This window comes from Budorcas taxicolor, chromosome 7 (genome assembly GCF_023091745.1).
Source record: "Budorcas taxicolor isolate Tak-1 chromosome 7, Takin1.1, whole genome shotgun sequence".
Taxonomy (NCBI): Eukaryota; Metazoa; Chordata; class Mammalia; order Artiodactyla; family Bovidae; genus Budorcas; species Budorcas taxicolor.
This window is the reverse complement of record NC_068916.1, coordinates 10,525,064-10,547,911: the sequence shown is the minus strand read 5'-3', so window position 1 is coordinate 10,547,911 and position 22,848 is coordinate 10,525,064. Positions and strand designations below refer to the sequence as shown.

At 38.2% G+C, this 22,848-nt stretch overlaps 1 pseudogene; it reads right to left on the bottom strand.

Moving 5' to 3' along the window:
• Nucleotides 1–20,328: 20,328 nt before the first annotated feature.
• LOC128051275 (olfactory receptor 7A5-like) lies at nucleotides 20,329–21,227 on the bottom strand (annotated as a pseudogene).
• Between the last annotated feature and the right edge of the window lie 1,621 nt (nucleotides 21,228–22,848).

The following is a 22,848-nucleotide window of genomic DNA, read 5'->3' as shown; positions in this document are numbered from 1 at the left end:
TGAGGGCTGCAGTCTACAGGGTCACAAAGAGTCAGACAGAACTGAGCGACTAAACTGAATTGATACACACACACACACACACACACACACACACACACACACACACACACACATACAATAACTAAATGGTAAAGAAAAAAATCGATTAAAAATTCCAATCCTTTGAGGATACAAACAAAAAAAGAAATAGAAAAAAATTTGAATTTGCTATAAAAGCAAAGGACTTAAGCAAGTAGAAAAACAGTCAAATAGAGAATGTAACTAGCAAAGTATTCTACAAATATATTCAGTCTTACAGGTAGAGAAATGATTGCAAACTAATCCATTAACATTCCCATTTTCTCACAACATTTTTTTATTTGAATATTAACTCGAGATATTGTGAAGTGCTTGTGTCACAAAAGCTATTTTAAGGTAATGTTTGCCTGCATTCCTTGGATAGGATCTTAAAAAAAAAAAAAAAAAAAACACTGTACTTACATCACTGTACATGCCTACACAACACCCTGATCTTCTCTTTCAATTAATTGCAAACATCCTTGGACTTAAGTTCTACTTTTACTGGAATAGTTTACACCTCCCATTTCCTCTTCTAACTGAATTTCCATGTTCACTATTGGTGCTTACCAGGTGTCTCAGATAGTGTCTCAGATAGTCTCCCAATTCAGGAGACACAGGAGACAAGAGTTATATCCCTGGGTTAGGAAGATCCCCTGAAGAAGAAAATGGCAACCCACTTCATTCAGTATTCTTGCCTGGAGAATTCCATGGACTGAGGAGTCTGGCGGGCTATAGCCCAAAGAGTTGCAATGACCCTTGCATTGTAGAGTTTAATGTTCCCTTTTACTTCTGGCTTCATAAATTAATATATTAAGTTGTTAAGCACAAAAACAATCCCAGTGATCTTAGCTCTGGATTAGTCTGTACTGCCTCTCAGGTAAACTCAGGTAAAGTTTCTTTCCTTGTATTCCCTTTCACTTTCTCTTGCAGTATTTACCGGACTATTGAACTCACCTGGGTGGAGTCTCTGAGATGAAGGTCTCAATATAGATGTCAAAATCCTCCTATGGTTGACGATGGAGAAAGAAGGTGTGTTTCTAGATGTTACAGTGGGACGGAGTCAAGCATTGGTTTGCCAGCAGAAGTTATGACTCCAAAAGCAACAACCATATCCTGGCTAGCCCAAGGTTGCCCAGGCTGAAGGATGCAGCTGAGGATATATTTACTGCTCCCTGTATCTGCTCATTAGCACATTCCCCTGGTTATCACCACCTCTAAATGATTCATTACCCATAGGAGTAGACAGGAAGATTTTCCTGTTTATCTCTTTGTCTATGAGACAAAGTAACAAGCCAGACAAATCAGTGTTTATCATTCCTTCATGATCTCACCTGTCCTCCAAAGGAATAAACCTTACGATCCCAGCACCAAATCCCATCCCTCAGTTCACGTTTTCTCCAGAGTCTAGGCTTGAGGCTTCTTTCTTGATTAGTCCATAATCAATTGCATGTGTGCTTGCTCAGTCATGTCTGACTATTTCCACCCCATAGGCTATAGGCTCCTCTGTCCATGGGATTCTCCAGGCAAGAATACTAGAATGGGTAGCCTTTCCCTTCTCCAGGGGATCTTCCCAACCCAGGGATCGAACTCAGGTCTCCCACATTGCAGGTGGATTCTTTACCAGCTGAGCCACAAGGGAAGCCCAAGAATACTGGAGTGGGTAGCATATCCCTTCTCCAGGGGATCTACCCAACTCAGGAATTGAACCGGGGTCTCCTCCATTGCAGGCAGATTCTTGACCAACTGAGCTATCAGGGAAGCTTGCACATTCGTTAGCAGTGCCATTTATTATCCTATGACACATTCAGAAATAATGATATTTAGGCTTGGGGAGATTACATTTTTCACAATTACATTCAAAACAAAGAAAGACTATTTTGCACTTCCTTGATACGTACGAATAGAATCAGGCAGATTGTACTTGGTTTGCATATGGTTATTTCACTTGTACAAACTGTACATTTTATTTTATTTTTCCAGCTCTATTGACAGGTAGTTCAACTATCATATTGTGCAAGTTTAAGGTATACAGTATAATGATCTGTTATATTGATATATTCCCAAACAATTACTCAATAAAGTTAATTAATACCTTCATTGCCTCAGGAAATTATTTTTTCTTGGGTGAGAACAGTTAAAATTTACTCTCTTAGCACAGTTCAAGGATATACTTGAATGGCAGTTAACTACTGCCACCAGGCTGACTCTTAGATCTTCAAAATTTATTCATCTTATAACTGGAACTTTGGACTCTTTGACCAACATCTCCCAAATTTCCCCACTCCCCAGGTTCTGGAAACCAGCATTGTATTCTTTATTTCTATAATGCTGGACTTGTTAAATTCCACATATATGTAAAGCAACACAGTATTTGTTTTTCACTGACTAAATTATTTCACACAGCATAATGTCCTCAAAGTTCAACCATATTATCACTAGAGGCAGGATTTCATTCTTTATTACTGCCAAAGACATTATAATATACATACAGTAAACATTTTTTTAAAAAATCCACTCACAGACCAGTGGACACTTTGGTTGTATTCTTGTCTTGCATATAGTGAGCAATGTTGCAATGAATATGGTTGTACATATCTCTTCAAGAGAATGAATTTAATTCTTTGGATATATGCGCAGGCGTGGAAGTGTTAGATACTATCCCAGTTGTAGGGCTTTCCTGGTGACTCATATGGAAAAGAACCTGCCTGCAATGCAGGAGAGGTAGGTTCAATCCCTGGGTTGGGAAGATCTCCTGGAGAAGTGAATGGCAACCTACTCCAGTGTTCTTACCTGGAGAATTCCATGGACAGAGGAGCCTGGCAGACTGTAGTCCTTGGTGTCACAAAGAGTCAGACAGGAATAGACGACTAACACTTTCAATTTTTTTTCATTTTTAAGTGACTTTTCTACTTTTTTTTTGCATAGTGGCTGTACCATAAATTACATTAGCACCAATAGTGTGCAAGAGTTCACTTTTCTGCACATCCACACGAACATTCTCATTTTTTTCAATCCAGTTCAGTCTCTCAGTCATGTTTGACTCTTTGCAACCCCATGGACTGCAGCACGCTGGGCATCCCTGTGCATTAGGAACTCCCAGGGCTTGCTCAAACTCATGCCCATCGAGTTGGTGATACCATCCAACTATTTTTTATTATTCTTTTTTTATATAAATTTATTTATTTTAATTGGAGGTTAGTTACTTTACAATATTTTATTGGGTGAATCTGGCACAGGTATACACGTGTTCCCATCCTGAACCCCCTTCCTCATCCCTCCCCATAGTATTTCAATATTTCATTTTATTGTGGTGATATTAGCTTATAGTATTATAACTGTTTAATATTGCTACATTAGATTTTGAATTCTCTGTACACAGTGGTATGCTCAGCACCAACAATTTTTTTGTTTTCATCTGTTAATATTATTCACCTTCTTTATTCATTTTGTCCTCCATCTATCACACTTTCCCTCAAGTAACCACTACTCTGTTCCTTTTATCAATACGTAAATTTTTGTTTTGTTTGTGAATTGTTTTGTTTGTGATATTTTTATATTCCACATGTATGTGAAATTATATAGTATCTGTCTTTTGCTGTCATTTCTTTCACTTAGCATAATACTCTGAAGATCTTTCCATATTGTTGCAAATGCTAAAGTTTCACTCTTTTTTACCTATTAGTATTGCACTGCATGTCTGGGTTTATATATGCACACATATGTATCCTTTATCCTTTATCCATTATATAATATCCTTTACCCGCATTGCCTTTATCCATTCTTCTGTTGATGAGTACTTAGGCTATGTCTTTCTCTTGACTATCATAAATATGCACCCATGATCATAGTGATGCATATTAATTAGTATTTTCATTTACTTGGAGAAGAGCCTTCCCTGGTGGCTCAGTGGTAAATAGTCTGCCTGCCAACGCAGGAGACACAGGAGATGGGGGCTCGATCCCTGGATCAGGAATCTCCCCTAGAGAAGGAAATGGCAGTTATTCTTGCCTGGAAAATTATTTTTGCCTGGAAAATCCCATGGATAGGGGAGCCTGGCGGGCTACAGTCTGTGAGGTTGCAAAGAGTTGGACACAACTGAGCACACCTGCACCTTTTACCTGGATAAATACTCAGGAATGAAATTCCTGGATCATATGTTAGTTCTAAAAGTTTTGAGGAACCTCCATACTGTTCTCCATAGTGGTTACACCAATTTACATTCCCACTAACAGTGTAAGAGGGTTCTGTTTTCTCCATGTTTTCACCAGCATTGTTGGTTCTTATGTATTGATAATAGACAATCTGACAGATGTAAGGTAGAATCTCACTGTGGTTTTTATTTTTTAGTTTCTCTGTTCATTTTTTGATTGTTGTTCTTTTTACGCAGGACTTCTTTCCCATCAATCCCAATGATTTTTTTTTTATTTTATTTTTATTTGTAAGATAATTACTTTACAATATTGTGATGGCTTTTGTCATACAACAACATGAAATGACCATAGGTATACATATGTCCCCTCCCTCTTATACCCTCCCTCCCACCTTCCTCCCCCTCTTACCATTCTAGGTTGTCACAGAGCACCAGCTTTGAGTTCCCTGAGTCATCCAGCAAACTCCCACTGGCTACCTATTTTACATATGGTAACGTATGTATTTCAATGCTCTTCTCTTCTGATTTGCATTTCCCTAAAAATTAATAATGTTGATCTGCCATGAGTCTTCTTTTGAAAAAATATTGTTCAGTTGTTCTGCTCATGTTTCATTGCTCTTTTTTTTTCTTTTTCGTTTATATGATATTGAGTTGTATGAACTGGTTATGTATTTTGGATATTAACTCCTTGTCAGTTGTTTTTGTAACTACGTACTCCTATTCTGTAGCTTATCTTTTTGCTTGGTAGATGGTTTCATTTTCTACGTAACTGTTTTTGAATTTAAGTAGGTCGCATTTGTTTATTTTTTACATCTATTTCTTTAGGCTTCTCTCATAGCTCAGTTGGTAAAGAATCCACAGGAGTCCCCAGTTCGATTCTTGGGTCGGGAAGATCTGCTGGAGAAGGCATAGGCTACCCACTCCAGTATTCTTGGGCTTCCCTTGTGGCTCAGCTGGTAAAGAACCCACTTGCAATGTGGGAGACCTGAGTTCAATCCCTGGGTTGGGAAGATCCCCTGGAGAAGGGAAAGGCTATCCACTCCAGTATCCTGGCTTAGAGCATTCCATGGACTATATAGTCCGTGGGGTCGCAAAGAGTCGGACACGACTGAGCAACTTTCATCATCATCATGTTTTACAGCAGAGTTCTAAAAAATATTACCATGTTATGTCAAAGAGTATTCTGCCTACATTCTCTTCTAAGAGTTTTATGGTTTCAGGACTTACAATGGGGTTTTAAAACCTCATTTTTATACATAATGTGAGGAACCTAAAAGGTGCTAAGATCTAAACATAACTTTTATAATTAAGAAGCATTTTCAGATGAGGGATGGATAGCTATTAGCTAGTAATAGTTGAAATCGCTAGTTGTTTTGGTAGAATTGTCATGAATCCAAGCCATGTACAACTCAAGAATTTAGATTAAAAACCAAACAAAGTTAACATTTCTTGAAGACAGGAATTATTTTTTACTAGAGATATCATGGACTGTGATCCACCAAAGGTAATGTTTTGATTAGGGACCTAATCAAAAGGGTATCCTCAATCTTAGACCCTGGAGAAAACTTGAACTCAGAGTTGGGATGAGGTGCTGAGATCTTAAGGCTTATAACTTTGAAAGGCAGTAGAGAGTCATAGAAAATGATTAATAAACACTGAATCTATCCAGCTCACAACACTGTGTCCTAGATAGGGAGAATGAGAAGAATATTTTTTCTGTCCAGACAAGTGACTCTCAGGGAAATCAATTATTAAAGGTGGTTGTAACAAGAGGGACATAAATGTTTCTTTTGCTGTGCCCCTCAAAATGTACAACCTTGGGCTGAACAGTATGTGGTTATTCATAACTCAGTGCAGGACAAATGTTTGACAACACTCTGCTGTCTTTTCTGTGAGTAGAGCTTCTATCTCTATCATCAACCATCCAAGGCAAATTTGGACATCATTGTGGAGGCCTCGCACTCAGAGACTTCACCAAGAACCCAGTAAATACTGCAGGAGAAAGTTAAAGAGAGTGGCCATCACAAACATTTACCTGAATTCACATGACAGCCAATCCAGACTAGCCTGGAGCTAAGATCACTGCATTAGTTTGTTCACTTGAGTATTTATTAAATGATGATGACAAAGATATAAGTGAATATTGAACTCAGTAATATAAAGGACAAAGTCGACCATTAAATGATGAAAATGGAAGTTTGATTTAAAAAGAGAATAGGACCAGCCTAGGTTCGATACAGGATACAGGATGCTTGGGGCTGGTGCACTGGGATGACCCAGAGAGATGATATGGGGAGAGAGGTGGGAGGGAGGTTCAGGATTGGGAACTCATGTACACCCGTGGTGGATTCATGTCAATGTGTGGCAAAACCAATACAGTATTGTAAAGTAAAATTTAAAAAAATAAATAATTAATTTAAAAAAAGAGAATAGGAGGTAAAATTGCTTCCGCTAAAAATAGAAGCTAATTCCAAGGACCTATGTGATTAACTGAAATAAAGAAGTAGGGTATTTAAAATGGAGGGATGTATAGTGATATAAGGACACTTTTGAAAATACAGAGCATATTTGACTGTGATGACAAATATCCAGACCAAGGAATGCTGATAATGTTTCATGAGAGCAGTTCATGAGACAAATAGTTCACAGCATCTTCCCTCTTTTAGTACTCAAATAAAAATATATTTATTCTGTGAAAAGGAGTGTGCTAATGAGCTTACTTTGCAATTATTCCATTTCCTGTAGGACTGACTATATTTGTAGATCAATTAGACAGCTACTTTCTCTATGGAAAACTGCCTGTTTAAATCCTTTTCTTTTGTATTTCTGGTTTACTTCTTTCAAGCAAATAATTAGATTTTACTATATCATATGCTATTTGGAATCCGTTTTCAAGTATTCATTCCAATCCCAAAGAAAGGCAATGTCAAAGAATGTTCAAAATACTGCACAATTGCACTCATTTCACCTGCTAGCAAAGTATTGCTCAAAGTTCTCCCAGCCAGGCTTCAATAGGACGTGAACTGTGAACTTCCGCATGTGCAAGCTGGATTTAGAAAAGGCAGAGGAACCAAAAATCAAATTGCCAACATCTGTTGGGTCATTGAAAAAGCAAGAGAATACCAGAAAAACATCTCCTTCTGCTTTATTGATTACACCAAAGCCTTTGACTGTGTAGATCACAACAAACTGTGAAAAATTCTTGAAGAGACGGGAATACCAGCCCACCTTACCTGCCTCCTGAGAAATCTATATGCAGTTCAAGAAGCAACAGTTAGAACCAGACATGGAAAACAGACTGGCTCCAAATTGGGAAAGGAGTACATCAAGGCTGTATATTGTCACCCTGTTTATTTAACTTATACACAGAGTTTGGTTCAGTTCAGTCGCTCAGTCATGTATGACTCTTTGCAACCCCATGAACCACAGCACGCCAGGGATTCCCATCCATCACCAACTCCTGGAGTCCACTGAAACCCATGTACATTGAGTCAGTGGTGCCATCCAACCATCCCATCCTTTGTAGTCCCCTTCTCTTCCTGCCCTCAATCTTTCCCAGCATCAGGGTCTTTTCAAATGAGTCAGCTCTTCGCATCAGGTGGCCAAAGTATTGGAGTTTCAGCTTCAACATCAGTCCTTGCAATGAACACCCAGTACTGATCTCCTTTAGGATGGACTGATTGGATCTCCTTACAATCCGAGGGACTCTTAGGAGTCTTCTCCAACACCACAGTTCAAAAGCCTCAATTCTTCATGCTCGGCTTTCTTTATAGTCCAATTCTCACATCCATACACAACCACTGGAAAAACCATAGCCTTGACTAGACGGACATTTGTTGACAAAGTACGTCTCTGCTTTTTAATAAGCTGTCTATGTTGGACATAACTCTCCTTCCAAACAGTAAGCATCTTTTAATTTCATGGCTGCAGTCACCATCTGCAGTGATTTTTGGAACCCCCAAAAATAAAGTCTGACACTGTTTCCACTGTTTCCCCATCTATTTCCCATGAAGTGATGGGACCAGATGCCAAGATCTTCGTTTTCTGAATGTTGACCTTTAAGCCCACTTTTTCACTCTCCTTTTTCACTTTCATCAAGAAGCTCTTTAGTTCTTCTTCACTTTCTGTCATAACGGTGGTGTCATCTGCATATCTGAGGTTACTGATGTTTTTCCTGGAAATCTTGATTCCAGCCTCTGCTTCCTCCAGCCCAGCGTTTCTCATGATGTACTCTGCATAGAAGTTAAATAAGCAGGGTGACAATATACAACCTTGACGTACTCCTTTTCCTATTTGGAACCAGTCTGTTGTTCCATGTCCAGTTCTAACTGTTGCTTCCTGACCTGCATACAGGTTTCTCAAGAGGCAGGTCAGGTGGTCTGGTATTCCCATCTCCTTCAGAATTTTCCACAGTTTATTATGATCCACATAGTCAAAGGCTTTGGCATCATCAATAAAGCAGAAATGGATGTTTTCCTGGAACTTTCTTCCTTTTTTGATGATCCAGTGGATGTGGGCAATTTGATTTCTAATTCCTCTGCCTTTTCTAAAACCAGCTTGAACATCTGGAAGTTCATAGTTCTCATATTGCTGAAGCCTGGCTTGGAGAATTTTGAGCATTACTTTACTAGCGTGTGAGATGAGTGCAATTGTGCAGTAGTTTGAGCATTCTTTGGCATTACCTTTCTTTGGGATTGGAATGAAAACTGACATTTTCCAGTCCTTTGGCCACTGATGAGTTTTTCATATTTGCTGGCATATTGAGTGCAACACTTTCACAGCATCATCTTTCAGGATTTGAAATAGTTGAACTGGAATTCCATCACCTCCACTAGCTTTGTTCCTAGTGATGCTTCCTAAGGCCCACTTGACTTCACACTCCAGGATGTCTGGCTCTAGATTAGTGATCACACCATCATGGTTATCTGGGTCATTAAGATCTTTTAAAAATAGTTCTGTGTATTCTTGCCACCTATTCTTAGTATCTTCTGCTTCTGTTAGGTCTCTACCATTTCTGTCCTTTATTGTGCCCATCTTTGCACGAAATGTTCCCTTGATATCTCTAATTTTCTTGAAGCTATCTCTAGTCTTTCCCATTCTATTGTTTTCCTCTATTTCTTTGCACTGATCACTGAGGAAGGCTTTCTTCTCTCTGCTTGCTATTCTTTGGAACTCTGCATTCAAATGGGTATATCTTTCCTTTTCTCTTTTGCTTTTCACTTCTCTTCTTTTCACAGCTATTTGTAAGGCCTCCTCAGACAGTCATTTTGCTTTTTTGCATTCCTTTTCCATGGGGATGGCCTTGATCCCTGTCTCCTGTTCAATGTCACAAACCTCCACCCATCGTTTATCAGGCGCTCTGTCTATCAGATCTAGTTCCTTAAATCTATTTCTCACTTCCACTGTATAGTCATAAGGGATTTGATTTAGGTCATACCTGAATGGTCTAGTGGTTTTCTCCACTTTCTCAATTTAAGTCTGAATTTTGCAATAAGGAGTTCATGATCCAAGCCACAGTCAGCTCCTGCTCTTGTTTTTGCTTACTGTATAGAGCTTCTCCATCTTTGGCTGCAAAGAATGTTATCAATCTGATTTCAGTGTCAACCATCTGATGATGTCCATGTGTAGAGCCTTCTCTTGTGTTGTTGGAAGAGGGTTTTTCCAACACCCTATGACCAGTGTGTTCTCTTGGCAGAACTCTATTAGCCTTTGCCCTGCTTCATTCCATACTCCAAGGCCAAATTTGCCTGTTACTCCAGGTGTTTCTTGACTTCCTACTTTTGCATTCCAGTCACCTATAATGAAAAGGACATCTTTTTGGGGTGTTAGCTCTAGAAGCTCTTGTAGGTCTTCATAGAATTGTTCAACTTCAACTTCTTCAGTGTTACTTACTGGTAGGAGCATAGACATGAATTACCATGATATCGAATGGTTTCCCTTGGAAATGAACAGAGATCATTCTGTCGTTTTTCAGATTGCATCCAAGTACTGCATTTCAGACTCTTTCATTGACCATGATGGCTATTCCATTTTTTCTAAGGGATTCCTGCCCACATTGCATGTATATGCAGAGTACATCATGTAATGATGTATATGCAGAGTACATCATGTAAAAAGCCAGGCTGGATGAAGTACAAGCTGGAATCAAGATTGCAGAAGAAATATCAATAACCTCAGATACACAGATGACACTACCCTAATGGCAGAAAGTGAAGAATAATTTAGAGCCTCTCGATGAAAGTGAAATAGGAGAATGAAAAAGTTGGCTTAAAACTCAACTTTCAGAAAACTAAGATCATGGCATCTGGTCCCATCACTTTATGGCAAATAGATGGGGAAACAGTGGAAACAGTGGCAGACTGTATTTTTCTGGGCTCCAAAATCACTCCAGATGGTGATTGCAGCCATGAAATTAAAAGACATTTGCTCCTTGGAAGAAAAACTATGACCAACCTAGTTCAGTTCAGTTCAGTTCAAAAAGCAGAGACATTACTTTGCCAACAAAGGTCCATCTAGTCCAGGGAATGGTTTTTCCGTTAGTCATGTATGGATGTGAGAGTTGAACTGTAAAGAAAGCTGAGCACTGAAGAATTGATGCTTTTGAACTGTGTTGTTGGAGAAGACTCTTGAGAGTCCCTTGGACTACAAGGAGATCCAACCAATCCATCCTAAAGGAAATCAGTCCTGAATATTCATTGGAAGGACTGATGCTGAAGCTGAAACACCAATAATTTGGTTATCTGATGTGAAGAACCAACTCACTGGAAAAGACCCTGATGCAGGGAAAGATTGAAGTCAGGAAGAGAAGGGGAAGACAGAAGATGAGACAGTTGAATGGCATCACTGGCTCAATGGACATAATTTGAGCAAGCTCTTTCTCCTTTTCCTTTAGCTTCTCTTCTTTTCTCAGCTACATGAAAGGCCTCCTCAGACAACCATACCCTCTAGGTCTAGCCATATTGTTGCAAATAGTGAGATTTCACTGTTTTATACCTAAGTAGTATTCTATTGTATAAAACACAGTATCTTTGTCCAGTCTTCTGCTAATGAACACTTAGGTTGAAACCATATGTTGATTATCTTAACTATGTGGCAGTGGATTTAGTAATACATATTATTTAGTGTTTTTGCATCTTTTGGATAAATACTCAGAAGTGGAATTGTTTAATCACAGCATAGTTCTATTTCTAGTTTTTTAGGAACTTCTGTACTATTTTCTATATTGTCTGTACCAATTTACACTCCTACCAACAGTGTACAGGGTTTCCTTTTCTTGAGATCCTTTTCAAAATTCATTAATTGTAGAGTCTTTGATAATAGCTGTCCCCACAAGTTCAAGGTGACATCTCATTCTTTTTCAGTTTGCATTTCTCTAGGAAATAGTGATACTGATCTACCTTCTATGTGTCGGTTATCCATCTGTATGTTTTCTTTAGGAAAAAAAATGTCTATTCAGGTCATTTGCCCGTTTTTTATTGAGTTGTTTGTTTTTTATATTGAGTTGTATGAGCACTTTATGTATTTGGCATTTTGATTCCTGCCAGTGATATAATTTGCAAATATTTTATCCCATTCCATAGATGTCTTTTCATTTTTTAGATGGTTTCCTTTTCTGTGAAAAAACTTTTAAATTTAATTAAGTTCCATTTGTTTATTTTTGCTGTTATTTCCTTAACCGAAAGACAGAGGTCCAAAACAATATTGCTATGATTTACGTCAAAACATATTATGCCCGTGTTCTCACTACTCAGAATTTGATGATTCAGGTCTTACATTTAGGTCCATAATCCATCTTGAATTTTTTTTTTCATATGCGGTGTGAGAAAATGTTCTAATTTCATTGTTTCACACATGGCCATTTAGTTTTCACCAGCTTCCCAAGTGGCTCAGTGGTAAATAATCTTGCCCACCAGTATAGGAGACACAGCTCCTATCCCTGAGTCAGGAAGATACCCTGGAGAAGGAAATGACAATCCACACCAGTATTCTTGCCTGGGAAATCCCACCAGCAGGGAAGCCTAGAAGACTTATCCACGAGGCTGCAAAGAGCTGGACATGACCGAGCATGCACAAATGCCCATTCTGTTTTGGCAGTGCAACTTGTTGAAGAGACTTATCTTTTCTCCATGGTACATTCTTGCTTCCTCCTTTGCCATAGTTTAATTGGTCACAACTGTTTGGATTTATTGCTTGGATGATCTATTGATTCATGCATCAGTTTCTGTGCCAGTACCATGCAGTTCTGATCATCATATGTTGGTATTGATAGTATAGTCTGAAGTCTGGGATCCTTATGACTCCAGCTTTGTTGTTGTTGCTGTTTCCCCAGGATTGCTTTGACAATTCTAGGTCTCTTGTAGTTTCGTGTGAATTTTAGGATTTTGTTCTACTTGAGTGAAAAATATCATGAGTATTTTGATTCAGTTCAGTTCAGTTCAGTTCAGTTCAGTCGCTTAGTCGTGTCTGACTCTTTGCGACCCCATGAATTGCAGCACGCCAGGCCTCCCTGTCCATCACCAACTCCCAGAGTTCACTCAGACTCACATCCATTGAGTCGGTGATGCCATCCAGCCATCTCATTTTCTGTCGTCCCCTTCTCCTCCTGCCCCCAATCCCTCCCAACATCAGAGTCTTTTCCAATGAGTCAACTCTTCACATGAGGTGGCCAAAGTACTGGAGTTTCAGCTTCAGCATCATTCCTTCCAAAGAAATCCCAGGGCTGATCTCAGAGTGCATCAGATCTGTAGACTGCTTTTGGTTGTATGTCATTTTCAGAGTATTACTTCTTCCACTCCAAGAGCACAGGAATGTCTTTTCATTTCTTTGTATCATCTTTGATTTACTTCATTAATATTTTATACATTTTGGAATACAGATCTTTCACCTCATTGGTTAAGGTTATTTCTAGGCATTTTTTAAATTTGATTTTAGCTATGTATTTTTTTACCTTTCTCCTCTTATAGTTGATTATTAGTGTATAGGGAGCTATAGATTTCTGTATATTAAAATTTTATCTTGCAACTTTTCTGATTTCATTTAATAGTTCTAATACACTTTTGGTGGAGACTTTGGGTTTTTCTATTTAAATTATCTCGTCTTCTACATCATGGGTTAATGAAAGACTCCTTTTGTCTCTCCCCTTCAACAGCCAAGATAATGTCCACAACACAACAATGGTGCCTGTGCACAACATACCAGGTTATCAGAGAATTCCACAAACCTGTACTTCTAAGGTGGGGACATATAGGAGGTGCCAAGAGGGTGATAGAGCCTGTGACTCAGTATTTCTCAGACCCTTTAGAAAAGCCTTCGTCCCAGTGGTCCAGGCAGCATACCGGTAACAGTGGCCACAAGCAAGGTACCAACAGTCCCAGAGGCACAGGAAACTGTAATTAGGATGAAAGAGAACATCTTTGACAGAGGTTGGAAAGTGAATACTTTCAAATGATAATGAAGGGCTGCTCAGGTAGGAAGATTGAAAAACCAAAAGAAAAAAGAAAAAGGTATGCCACCTAGTAGATTAAAAAAGCAACACATTTTTAATTTAGTAGAAGGAAAGAGAAAACTGCTCCCTTTTTAAAAGGCACCACCTGAGAGGAACAGCACATCAAAGACAAGAAAGAACCACAGGAACAGCACCACCAAAAGAAAACAGCAACTGTCCAGCAGACAAACTTCCACACTGTGGTGAAGAAATTCAGTACAAGAAAACTGAGAAAGGCAGCCGAATGAACCCAGGAATAAAACTGATGACCAGAAGGAATGCTTTTCCAAAATATTGAAACTTTAAGATAAAACTAAACAGAAATTCTAGAGCTGAAAAGCAAACAATAAGCCAGATGAAGAATGCATTAGAAATCATTGGAAGCAGGGCAGAGTTAGTGAGTTTGAAGATGGAAATTCATGATAAAAGAAGGAGAAGAAAGAGAAATGAGATATTTAAAAAATGAGGAAATTCAATGAGAGGTAACTGACTCTTTAAAGAAGGGCCACTTTAAGATAATGAGTGTCTGAAAAGGAGAAGAGAAAAAAGAAAAGTGTAGAGAGCTCATTCAGGTAAATAAAACTGAGAATTTCCAAAACCTGGGCAAAGAATTGGAAATTCAAGTCCATAAAGTTAAGATCATCTAATTACCTCAATGCACAAAGACCTTTTCCAGGACACAGCATATTAAAGTTGTCAAAAATCATGAGCAAAAAATAATTTAGAGGCTGGGACAGAGAAAACAGGATGGTAGCCTTCATGAAACACTCATTAGGCTAAAAGAAGATTTCACAGCAGAAATTCTACAAGCCAGGAGGGAATGGAATGGCATTCTCAGAATTCTGAAAGAGAAAAGCTTTCACCCCAAAATATTCTATCCATAAAAATTATCATTAAGATATGAAGGAGAAATACTTTTTCATACAAACAAATGCTAAGGGATTTTAGCAACACTAGACCTAACCTACAAGAAATGTAGAAAGAAGCTCTTCAACATGAAACAGAAAGGCAAAAACACACAAAACTTTGAGTAAGGTGACAAATAGAGTCATAAAATTATAAAATACTACAGAACAGAGTTTTAAATACCTTATTATAATGTAATGTGCAAAGAGGAGAAAAAGCAGAAAATAATTATGGCTACTTCAATTAGGTAACAAGCTCACAACATAAAAAGGCAACTAAAACACAAAACGGGAAGAAGGAAACTAAGGAACCCATGTGTGCAGCAAAAATAAGATGCTATCAGTGGGAAAAGGACTATTTTTACCTATGAGATGTTTACCATAAAGCCATGGTGACCACAAATCATAAATCTAGACTAATGACTCAAAACATCAAAAAAGAGGAAGCTGGTTAAAACAAATCATAGAAAAATGACCAAATTCAAATGGCAGACAGAAACTCAGGAAAAAGAAAAAAAGGAGGGTGGGGAATAGAATAACCAGAATATAAAAGATAAAATAGCAGTACTAAATCCTCACCTATCAATAATCATTCTAAATGTGTTGAATGCACCTATCAAAAATACAGTGTCTGGATGGATTAAAATACAAGACCCACATACATACTAAACCCAAGAGACTGTTCATGTCTAAAGACATAGATTTAAAATTAAGTGATGGAGAAGGATAGCCCAAGCCAACAGCAACATAAAAGGTGTAGCCATAATCGTATCAGAAAAAAATGGATCTCAAGACAGAAAAGGAAATAAAAGACAAAAATGGACAGAATACAATGCTACAGGGGACAGTTTGTCAAGAGTACATAATTGTTTTTTTATTTACAAGCACCTAACATACGAGCACCAAACATATAAAACAATAGTTAACAGACCTAAAGGGAGAAATTGACAGTAACACAATAATAGCCCATGACTTTAACAATCCTGATATATGAAGAAATATCATCCAGCTAGAAAGTCAAAAAATAAGTATCAGCTAAATTAAATATAAGGCCAGATTCATTTGATATATTTATATAGAACATTCCATCCTAATGCAGAAGAATATACATTTTTTTCTCAAGTGTACATGGGACATTCTCAAGAATAGGCCACGTTTTGGGGACACAAAACTAGCCTCAATAAATTTAGGAAATTTTGAATTGCATCAAGCTTCTCTTCCAATCACTTGAAGATATAAAACTAGAAATCAAATAAAAGAGGAAAGATGGAAACAGAAAACAGAACTATGTGAAAACTGAAACACATGCTACTGAACAACTATGAGGTCAATAAAAATAGCAAAGGAGAAATAGAGAATCACCTGAAAACAAATGAAAATAAAAATATCACATACTTAAATCTACGAGATATACTAAACCTGAACTAAGATAGAACTATTTGGCAATACAGATCTACATTAGACACAAGAAAATTTCGAGGTAAACAATTTTTATTTGCATCAGAAGAAAGATCACCATACAATTTCATGTTAGCAAAACAAGCTTTCATAATGGCTTGTTGTGAACACATATGATATCACTTATATGAAGAATCTAAAATATGACACAAAGGTACACAAATGTCCTTATCTCTGAAACAGAAACAGACTCACAGACATAGAGAACAGACTGGCAGTTGCCAAGGGAGAGGGAGTGTAGGGGGTATGGATTGAAAGTTTTGCATTAACAGATACAAGTTATCATATTTAGCATGAGTAAACAGCAAGGTCCTACAGTACAGCATAGGAACTATATTCAGTATCCTGTGATAAAGCATCATGAAAAAGGATATAAAAATAAAGCATATATAACTGAATCTCTTCACTATATAGCAGAAATTGACACAACATTATAAATCAACTATACCTCAATAAAGTATTTTTTTAAAAAATAATAGCTTGTTATGCAACAAGAGCTTACTGATACAACAACCCAAATGAGCAGAAGTGAAGACTTCTGACATTTGATTTGCTATCAAGACAACATTAATGACCATTTTGTTATTTAAGTTTAATTTAGATCACATTATTAAAATGTAACTCCATTAAAGTTTCCTTTCAGGTAACCAGAGGAGTTTGAAAGAAAATGAATGTTTGTGGAGAAAAACATATGACCCTAAAACAGAGGACTAGACAGGAATTCAATTGTTCTTGTGTCACCCTTTTATTATAAAGACTGAAGAGATTCTTTACCATAGAGAGGACATAAAATGGTTCTTATTTGTAATGTACATGCATTTCTCCTCAGTTAATATTATGCCTAACTTAGGAAATAGGATGATATTTCTTTAGGGCAGCAACAGAATTCATGTATAGGCAGCACTCTAAGTTTTCAACCAGAAACCAGAAGATAATCTAATAAAAGCACATAAAATAAGCCATTGAATCCTTCACTCCAACATATAAACCTCCTCTCACTTGAATATTGATTTTCCATAATTTAAGGAGTTGACGTATAACAAAGATTTTGCTGTATCGTATTTCATAATATTGTGATGGCCTCTGCCATCCATCACCACGAATGGACCATAGGCATACATATGTCCTCCCCAGAAAGGAGAGGTCACATTCTTTATGTCAAATATTTATTCAAATTTGTGTTACCTATTACTAACTGGTTTATTTAAGTGACCGATGTCATCTAAGACAACTATTACCTTATTGATTTTCTGTTTGGACCATCTGTTCATTGATATAGTTGGGATTGTAAATTGATAGAGCCACTAAGGAAAATGGGCTTCCCTCATAGCTCAGTTGGTAAAGAATCTGCCTGCAATGCAGGAGACCCTGGTTTGATTCTTGGGTTAGGAAGATCTGCTGCAGAAGGGATAGGCTACCCATTTCAGCATTCTTGGGCTTCCCTTGTGGCTCAGCTGGTAAAAAATCTGCCTGTAATGTGGGAGACCTGGGTTTGATTGCTGGATTGGGAAGATTCCATGGAGAAAGGAAAAGCTACCCACTCCAGTATTCTGGCCTGGAGAATTCCATCAACCGTATAGTCCATGAGGTTGCAAAGAGTCAGACATGACTGAGCGACCTCCACTCACTCAGTCACTCGTTCACTATAGAAATCAGTAGGGAGGTTTCTCAATGACTGAAAAATGGAACTATTATATGACCCTGGAAACCACTCTTGGGAATATATACACCCAAAATATAAAAGCACAATTTTTAAAAGATGCATGCACCCAAAATCACTGCAGATGGTGACTGCAGCCATGAAATTCAAAGACGCTTACTCCTTGGAAGGAAAGTTATGGCCAACCTAGACAGCATATTGAAAAGCAGAGACATTACTTTGCCAACTAAGGTCCGTCTAGTCAAGGCTATGGTTTTTCGAGTGGCCATGTATGGATGTGAGAGTTGGACTGTGAAGTAGGCTGAGTGCTGAAGAATTGATGCTTTTGAACTGTGGTGTTGGAGAAAGACTCTTGAGAGTCCTTTGGACTGCAAGAAGATCCAGCCAGTCCATTCTGAAGGAGATCAGCCCTGGGATTTCTTTGGAAGGAGTGATGCTAAAGCAGAAACTCCAGTACTTTGGCCACCTCATGTGAAGAGCTGACTCATTGGAAAAGACTCTGATGCTGGGAGGGATTGGAGGCAGGAGGAGAAGGGGACGACAGAAAATGAGACGGCTGGATGGCATCACCGACTTGATGGATGTGAGTCTGAGTGAACTCTGGGAGTTGGTGATGGACAGGGAGGCCTGGCGTGCTGCGATTCATGGGGTCGCAAAGAATCGGACACGACTGAGCGACTGAACTGAACTGAACTGAATGTTCATTGCAGCACTGTTTACAATAGCCAAAATATGGAAGCAACTCAACTGTACACCAATAGACAAATATATAAAGAATATGTGCCACAAATAAATAAACACTAATATGTATAAATAATGAACATTACTCAGACATTAAAAAGAATGAAATTCTGCTATTTGAAGCCATGTGGATGGACCTAGTTATTATTATGTTTAGTGAAATAAATCAGGGAAAAAATAGTGTATGATATAACTTATGATTTATGGTAAATGATCATATGAAAGCTTAAAAATAATACAATGAGAATATATGCAAAACAGAGACATACTCACAGATACAGAACACAAATTAAAAGTTACCAGACTGTAAAGAGAATACGGTATGAGCAAATTAGCAGTATGGGAAAAAGAGAGCATAACTACTGTATAGGCAAGTAACAAGGATATATTGTGTAGCACAGGCAATTATTGACATTATCTTTTATTAACTTTTAGTGAAAGATAATCTGTAAAAATACTGAATCAGTGTATTATGCACCAGAAATAAATAAGACACTGTGAATCAACTCTACTTCAGATTTAAAAATCAGGAAAAAAGTTCAAAAAGTGCCTTGCCTTGGGGATATCACATGGATACATGCATTTGATCATCTGTTTTTGCCATTGACTATGGTAGGTATGGGCTTCCCAGGTGGTTCAGTGGGTAAAGAATCTGCTTGCAATGCCAGAGACCGAGGAAACAGGTTTAATTCTTGGGTCAGGAAGATCCACTGAAGGAAGGCATGGCAACCCACTCTAGTATTCTTGCCTGGAAAATTCCATGGACAGGAGGAGCATGGCAGACTACAGTCCATAGAGTCACAAAGAGTCGGACACAAACGAAGCAACTGAGCATTCATGTACGCACATGGTAGGTACGTGAACAAGATAATAGGAACTTATTGAGGAGAAAAAAATTAAATTGCACATTACAAATGACACTAAATTTTCAAAGTTAGAATATCAGGAAAAAGAGTTAAGGTAGTTATATACAAAGAAATGATACAAATAAAAATCAAATCTGTGGTCTGAGATTTTAATCTTTACAAATACATGAACAGACATGAATGCTTAGAGTAGTTTTTTTTTCTTTCATAGCAAAACTACAATTCATGACTATTCTTTATACAAACAAAAAAATCATTGATGCTATATGTTTTATTTGAGAGAAAATATTTTTTCTTTTTTAATAAATTAATTTTAGTTGGAGGATAATTAGTTTATGAAATTATGATGGTTTTGCCATACATCAACATGAATCAGCCACAGGTACAATATGTACCCCCATCCTGAAGCCCTTCTCACCTCCCTCCCCATTGAAACGTATATTTCCATATGTAAAACAGATGATCAGAGAACAAATTATTTTAAGAAGGATTTTTCAGGTGGCGCTAGTGGTAAAGAACCTTCCGGTAAGACGTAAGAGATGCAGGTTAGATCCCTGGGTCAGGAAGATCCCGTGGAGGAAGGCACAGCAATCCAATCTAGTGTTCTTGCCTGGAGAATCCCATGGATAGAGGATCCTGGCAGGCTATAGTCCATAGGGTCGCAAAGAGCTGGACTTGACTAAAGTGACTTAGCATGCATGCAGTTTTAAGAAATTCATATAGTTATATGAAAAAATGATTAATTCCCAAATTATCCAGATCCAAGGCTAAGCATAAATCTGAGAAAGTGGGAAAACCATAAAATGAAAAAATATTTGAATTATGAGAGATATCACAAGCCTTAACAGTTTTATAAATCACACGGAGAAGCTGAAGTCAAAAAAAGGAAAATTTCAGGAAATAAATTGAAATAGCAAGTTCTACTTCCACAGTCTGATCCAAGTTTAGCAACTTATGATTCTGAGGCCTTTCTTCAGCCCAGGTGAATTACCTTTTCTTATAGCTCACATTTGAAAGAACGCTCTTAGAGCTCTCTTAATGTCTCTGTTCCTCAGACTGTAGATGAAGGGGTTCAGCATGGGTGTGACCACGGTGTACATCACTGAGGCTGTTGCACTTGAGTGTGGGTTGTGGGGAGCAACAGAGCTAAGATACACTCCTAAGCATGCACAGTAAAATAAGGAGACGACTGAGAGGTGAGATGCACAGGTGGGGAATGCTTTATACTTCCCCTGAGCTGATGAGATTCTACATATTGAGGAAGCTATCTTACAGTAAGTGTAAAGGATACCAGCAAGGGGAACACCCCCCAGAAGCCCAGCTGCAAAATTCATCACCAGTTCATTAAGAAAGTTGTTGGAACACGCAAGTTGAATCAACTGCTTGAGTTCACAGAAATAGTGAGGGATTTTCACCTCTCTGCAGAAGGACAGCGTCAATACCATTAAAGTTTCTAACAAGGAATGTAGGACACTAATGATCCAGCTAACCAAAACCAGAATTCCACAGCGTTGTGGGTTCATGATGACCGTGTAGTGAAGAGGGTGGCAGATGGCCACAAAGCGGTCATAAGCCATCACAGTCAGGAGGAAGTCATCCAACCCTGCAAACGGCATGAAAAAATACATCTGCATCATGCAGCCTTCATAGGTTATAATGTGGCTCTGTGTCTGGATGTTACACAGCATCTTTGGGGTGATGGTGGAGGTGATACAGATGTCTACAATGGATAGGTTGGAGAGAAAGAAGTACATGGGAGTATGGAGATGGGGGTCTGAGCTGATGGCCAGGATGATGAGCAGGTTTCCAAACACAGTGATCAGGTACATGGAGAGGAAAGGTCCAAATATGAAAATCCCAGAAGAAGAAATTCTGAAACATGTGTTAGGTTCCTTGGTACCATGGGCTGAAGGTAACTATGAGGAAATGGGAAAATAACATGACTGATTTTTACACAATCAGATACTACTCACATTGTTAAAGGGCTGCCATTTATAATTGCCTATCAAAATATTAATTTCAAAAATTTGTTTATGAATTCAGTCCCCTTGGTGGAATTTCTTATATCATCTTTAATTAGCAAGCTTGTTTGACTTTCAGCATTTTCCCTGGCAAGTCAAATATTTCTCATATTTAAGGAGAAATTCTTTCATTTTTTTCAGGGCATTTAAATTGTGTGCCGACAATGTTCCTGGTGCTGTCTAGGCAATGAGTATGGGGTGCTGAAAAATAAAAACTCTTACTATCCATCTACAGAGAAAAATCCAGAGAATTTTTTAAAAAAAGGTATGTATAGCTTCTCAGACTGTGACAGATTGTATGAAGAAAACGAAAGCAGGTATAAGAGAATGAGCAAAGAAGGGGTGCTATTTTTTATGGATGTTCATGCTAAGGCTTGAAAACTTGAAAAACAAGGTGACATTTCCATGAACATATCAGATGAAATGTGTGCCAGGCAGAGAGAACAGCAGTGCAACGAGAGGTCCTTCTTTAAGATGTTCAGTATAGGAAAGGTAATGGGCAGGAGGGAAAGTGAGCAGAGATGATGTCATAGGATGCTGAGAAGCAAAGTGGCCTCCCTGCTGCTGCTGAAGCATCAAATATCAAGGAGTCTTTTATATACATTATGTATTTTTAGAACCTCAGGAAATTGTTGCAAAGTTGGCTTGTAAGTACTAATGAATCTCTTCTGGCAGTTGAGTTTAGAACTCTGTTATAAGATTCACCTTGGAATATATGTGCTCAGTACTCCTGCCTGGAGGACTTCACACACTTCACAAGGCATGAAAACACACACACACACAGTAGAATCTTCCTTCCTATACTGTGTAACTTCCATGTCTTTTTCACCCCTAACTACCCTTATTAAGTTGGATGTTGATATAACTCAAGATGATCATGGCAAATTATTTAGAAATGGCATCCAGAAATTCCAGTTTGTAAATTTCCCAACATTCCCAGATAGCTCAATGGGAAAAGAATCTGCCTGCAATGCAAGGGACACAAGAGACACAAGTTTGATCCCTGGGTTGGGAAGATCCTTTGGAGAAGGGCATGGCAACCCACTCCAGTATTCTTGCCTGGAGAATCCCATGAACAGAGGAGCCTGGTGGGCTACAGTCCATAGGCTTGCAAAGAGTTAGACATGACTGAAATGACAGAGCACAGTACAAATAAACTTGGAGCTCTGTTTTGGTATGGCCATTTTATGCTTTGTATTAAACTTATGTTGAAAATTTGTTACATAAAGTCATGTTGTTGTTCAGTCGAAAAGTCATGTCTGATTCTTTCCATGGACTTCCCTGTCCTTCACTATCTCCTGGAGTTGGCTTGCATTCATGTCCATTGAGTCTGTGATGCTATATGCTTGTGTGTGTATATATATATATACATATATATATGTATGTGTGTGTATATATATAATTTTCTTTCTCAAAGCCTGAAAGTGGTTAAGAATCTGGCTGTCAATGCAGGGGTCATGAGTTCAATCCCTGGTCCAGGAAGACTCCATATGCTTCCAGATA